Below are 5,850 nucleotides of genomic sequence, written 5' to 3'. Positions count from 1 at the left end.
TAATGAGATCAACATACATCAGTCTTGAGAGAAAACGTATGGCTGTGGACTTTGACCTGTATAATGTTTGATTTTGTTTGGCGTCTTACGTTAAAAATCAGTTGAAACTCTTGGTTGCCTTTCATATCTTTACATTACCATCATTTCCATCTCTCTTTCTCTCTTTCTTCGTCATTTATGCTTCTTTGACAGGCCAATGTGCTGCCAGTTCGGTGGGTTTTACGGTCAGCTAGAGCTCCAGAAGTTTGGCGCGCTCCGACTTGCAGTTTATAATGGAGTCTGCAGGAGCCATTATGGCCGCCCCTGACTGGCCAGGCCCCAACAGCAATGCACAGCGGATCAAAGGCCGTTACGCAATGATGTATTTAAGTTCCTGACAATATTTGGGTTTCTTTTGCGACTTACCATGGTGTTTTGTCTCTTGGACAAATGTGTATGAAATATTATCTTGCATTTGGGCTGTAGATGTGGACCAGGTTGGCCAGTTGTGCGCCGAAGTTTCGAAAATGCAGTAACTGAGCATCAAACTCCAGCAATGAATTGTATGGAGTGAGATCATAGCTAAAGCATGCTGGGATACCACAGATATCACCCACAGAGGGACTAGTAACGAACAACAGTGATCGCTGGATGTGCCCCATTCTTTACCCCGCCATGAGGTTTACATTGAGTCATGGTATAATCTGACGTTACATAAGACACTGCTCTCCCGGAGCGACTGATAAAAACACCTCCTTAAATAAGAGCCTTTTGTTTAAGACACAAAGCAACAAGAAACACATGATTATCTTGTGTGAGGAAAATGATGATCAATGTGTGTTTTTTTGTTTTGTTTGTTTTTTCCTGAATCAGTGGAGGGAAAATCACATAACATTACAAATGCAATTCGTGCATATAATTATTTGAATAAACCTCTTGAATTTCTGAATTTAAATTTATTGTGGTGTTTCTTGAGGCATGAAGTAAAAAAAAAAAATGTCATGGTGATGCAACTGTCCTGATATCACAATGAATAAAAAAACCCTCATGAATTGAATTAATTGGCATAATCTTTTATGATTATTTATAAGGGGGTGAAATGAAACTGCTTCAGCATATTAAAAAAATTGACAGTCAACAAGTCAGTCATATGGTGCAACCGTTATGAAGAAGCATTTTTATGTCATGTGGTGCAACTTCCCAAAAAAAGTGAATAAAACTTCAAGAATCAATAAAGCAGTACAAATCATGAAAAATACATTTAAAACATTTTAGAAAATGATGATTAAGATGTGTACTTGTATTGAAATGTTTAGGGAAAATATTTTACTACGATTTATTTGGTTACACCACATGACATATTTAGAATCATTGATTATAAGCTTTTGCTAAAAATGTAAAGCGTTTTTTTAAAACCGCAAGAAAAAACAACATTAAGTACTTTTCTAAGAATATGGCACGTGATTTTAAAAATATTTATCTTTTCTTGATCATGAACACTCTTATTTCTCTTTGACCCTGATACTGTCATCTTATGTAATTCAGAAACCATGACCTCATAAGAGTAACATATTACATAATTTAACAAAACATTGAGTATACGTCTGCTTAACAGCTGTCATTAACATTATCGTCATCCTGTTTCCTCTGAACGAAGCTGTTATTTTAGTTACGAAGTTTACAGCACATGTCTTCGTACATATGCGGCAGATACAGATAAATAGATTTCATAAAGCTGCCAGAGCGATGGCATGCTTTAGATCTTCTTAAAATGTTTGGTTGGACGCTGGACTTTTCGGCTGCCCTCCAATCTGGGATACTGGAAGCCAAGGAACATAGAACAAATGCGCGCAGCATGTAGAGCGAACATTGCTTTTGCAGGCCCCCATTGCCACGCTGCACCGTCTTTTCCACAGGCATACGTCCAGTGGAAATGTTATCTGCACAAAGTCACAGCGCACATCAGTCAGTATGATCGAAGTCTCATAAGGAATTTTCTTCAAATATTAACCATTAAAAAGCAGTTCAGAGCAGTTAAGGAAGCAGTTCAGAAATATTTGAACTCTGAGGGGCTTCGGCTGGATTCAACAGGCCCTTGATGTCTAAAACTTAAGTTTGTTGTTCTTCCTGTTGCTTTGGCCTCACTATACACTCTTGCTTTTCCAACAGGGAGTTCTGTGCTGTCCTTCAAAAAAGTTGTGGGTGTCAACAGTTCGTAAACAGTCTCCTCACGTGGACAGAGGTGGGATCCTTCAGCACTGAAGGGTAGGAAAACGAGAGTGTGAGAGAAGGGGGAAAAGTTGAGACCTCGCAAGTGCTTCTTTCCACAGGAAGCAGAGTTCATTTAGGTGTGGCCCACGTGCGTCCTTCAAAAGAAAAAATCAAAATAGGATGTTTTGGATGTTGCAATGGAGACCAACCAGAGCCAAAGTTTGTCACAGGCCAAATAGAGAACCAGTGGAGTGGAAAGACAGGACGGAACAGATCCAAACAAGTTGTAGAAGAGTTTTGATGGTAAAAGTGACCATACTGAATTCTGCTATAGTTGATTATTACTTATGAATGTAGCAGATGTGGGTTTTTGTTTATTTTGCCTCTGGTTTTGATTCCACTTAACGATTCCAGTTCCTAAACAATTCTTTTAGTGCTTTAGAGAAAGTAATTGACCTGATAATATACTACAAATACTATAGACAATACTATTTTTGATATCAAATATAATTCTTGATTTTAAATAAAAAACGTGACACGTGCTCGCAAAATGAGTCGGAATGCACATGGGCTAATTTTGAGTCAATTTTGGTCAGTTTTGAGGTTTTCACAAAAATTAGTTCATTAAGCCCTCACCTAGTGATTCCAATGCTCCAAATAGTGGTTAAACATCTAAAATTATTGTATGTTTTCTGAGAAATTCGTTCCAACTTAATAAAAATAATTTTTTTTTTTTTTTTTCTCATTGTCATTTTGCCAGCATAGGTCACAAATACTGTTTATTTTAACATTTAAATGAAGAAGAAGAAAAAAAAAAAAAAAATTAAATTCTGTCTTGTTGGAAAATCCATTTTACTACAGCATTTTGGAGAAACTGATTCATTCAATCCTACTCAAAAGACTGATTAAGGCAGTATTTCTAAGACAGTAAGTCTCACAAGTCTTACAGTAACATAACAATCAACACGAATCAACATGACTCAAATGAACGACTGTGTCAAGAACCATTCCAAATAATTCAGAATGAATCATTAGACCAGTTCAAAATAAATGTACATCTCTTTGATTGCGAGTTAAACTAGATGGTTGCATTGTATGTTGATTACAAATAAATCAAAGATTTGTCTGTCACTATAAATTGGCCACAGCTTTGCTACTGGATAGTGATGCAGGAAATACTTAAGACTATTTTAGTTCTGTTTTGTCCACATCTGCAGAACCAGTAACAGAACCAAACGTCATGAAAACGATCCGGTTCCAGTATTTTTTACAAAATGGAATCAGTTCTGAATAAAAACTGTTCCCCATTTCCAACCCTATATTCACCTTGAAGCTAAGCCCAAGCTTTAAAGCGCAGTACAAACTTAGCACTGACATCACTGGAAATGCAAAAGAGTTTTAGTGCACTTTCCAAACAGCTCTCTTGCCTTTACAGCCACCATCAGTACATTAAACTCTGTCATACTGTCGTTAAAGCACCTCGGATTGTTTAGAAAGACTTAAGTAGTAATATTCACTGCTCATTCATATGAAAGAACAATTGTTAATGGATTAGAGCAGATGGCCAAACATGGAAGTCTGAGAGGAAGCAAAGTGGAGACCTGGAGATATTTTCCATCCCTTTTCCGCACAAATACAACATGCTGTCCACTGCTTAGACCAAAGAAAAAAAATAAAATAAAATTAATGATGAAAAATGATTTAATCTGACTCTCATCCAGAATCAGTCAGGAAATAGTGCTGGAAAGCTGAAATCGCGTCTCCGCTCTCGGCTCTTTGACTGACGGGATCAGGTTTTTCACACATTTGATACAACCCAGCTGAGGGTTGGTTAAATACATTGAAACAAACTTTCCATCTGTGTATGTAATCACTATGGAAATAAACATTTGCTCTGGGAGGCAGTTTTAGAGGCTGTTCTGTTACCTTATCTGGGTAGAGGGTTGTAGTACAAACGCGATGCTGCCAGCTGCCGCAAACATCGCTGCTCTTTGAGCCGCCGTACCATATAATCGCCCCACTTCAATGTGGTTTCTATTAGTCACGCTCTTATCGAGATATCGCAGAGCTCGGGCTGATGTTGTGCTTTGAACTCTGGTTTTGGAGGGCAGTGGGGCCTGGAGACTCAACGACTGAAATGCGAAACTGTGACACACAAAGACTAACTGAATAACGTATGTGTCGCCAGCTAAACCTCACACTGAGATAAAGCAGAAGAGGTTCAGAAAGAGCGAATCAAAGTGCCTGTCGCGAAAGACGCTAGGAAAAAAATGTGAGAGAAGCGACACTTCAGCGCACGTCTTGGGTCAGGCTGACCATGATTTATTATGCTCCCTTATGTTGAAATTGTGTCGCTGTTGGACTGTGTAGTCTGTTCATTCTCTGTAGTGGAATATGCAGCTCTCGCACGTCACCGAGAGTCTTCGACACGCTGTTAATTTTCTCGCTTTGCTGATAATCATCCAAAATAGTCTCCATTCTCCATTTTCTGGTCATGAAACTACTACATGACTGAAAAATAAACGGAAAAGCTTCTTAAGTTGACATCAAGAAACCAGCAATGTTAGGCATGAAGTGAGCTTTATTGGAATTTGTTTTATTTATTCTTTTATTTTGAATAATTAAAGTCTACATTGGGGGGGGGACTAGTTGGCAGTTTAGGCCTACATTGTAATTTCATGTGTACTTTCTGTGTTGAAAAATTTCACAATAAAAGTAGAATTAATAATATAAAATAAGAATGTAGGCCTATTTTATATATATATATATATATATATATATATATATATAATATTTGAAATAAAAGTGTTTTTATCATATTTTTAGAAATATAATTATATTATACTATAAGAAAACAAATATGTAAGTACTGGCAATTTCTGCCAGAAAATGCTTTTAGTTTATGGACATTTCCTGTAACCCTAAAACACATTACAATGCAATGCATATTTCAAAATACAGTTAAAACACCTTTGAAAAATCAATTTGGAAAATTCCTTCATATTAACACATTACACTGGACACAATTTTACAGATTTTTCAAGAGTGTATTTTAATATATTATATTACTGATATTGTATATTAAATATTATTAAATTATGTTAATCCACATTTTGTAAGGCCTACATTGTTCTTATAATTTCTTTATACGCATGTTGAAAAGGTACATTTAAAAAATAAAATAACAATGAAAAACTATATATATATATATATATATATATATATATATATATAGACAGTAGTGAAGTATTTTTACTTTACTCAAGTAAATTTAAAAAGTATCTGTATTTCTTTGGAAAACTTTTACTTCACTACATTTCAAATCATAATATCATACTTTTTACTGCACTATATTTCATAAATAAAAGTTGTTGTTTGTGTTACCTTTAATACTTAAGAATATTAAAAATGTAGTACTATCTTGTACTCAAGTAAATCTTTGAATTTCTTTTACTTGAGTAAAAGTAAGAAAGTAATAGATTTCTAATGTAATTAAGTATAAAATGATATTTAATATGAAACATAGTGCAGTAAAAAGTACAATATTATGCATTGGAATGTTGTGAAGTAAAGTTTTCTAAAGAAAAACACTATGATAAAGTACTGACACCTGAAAAGTACTTTTACTACAGAGTAAAAATACTTCACTACTGTCCGCCT

The sequence above is a fragment of the Onychostoma macrolepis genome, chromosome 22 (genome assembly GCF_012432095.1).
Source record: "Onychostoma macrolepis isolate SWU-2019 chromosome 22, ASM1243209v1, whole genome shotgun sequence".
NCBI classification, from domain to species: Eukaryota; Metazoa; Chordata; class Actinopteri; order Cypriniformes; family Cyprinidae; genus Onychostoma; species Onychostoma macrolepis.
This window is presented reverse-complemented; position numbering follows the sequence as displayed.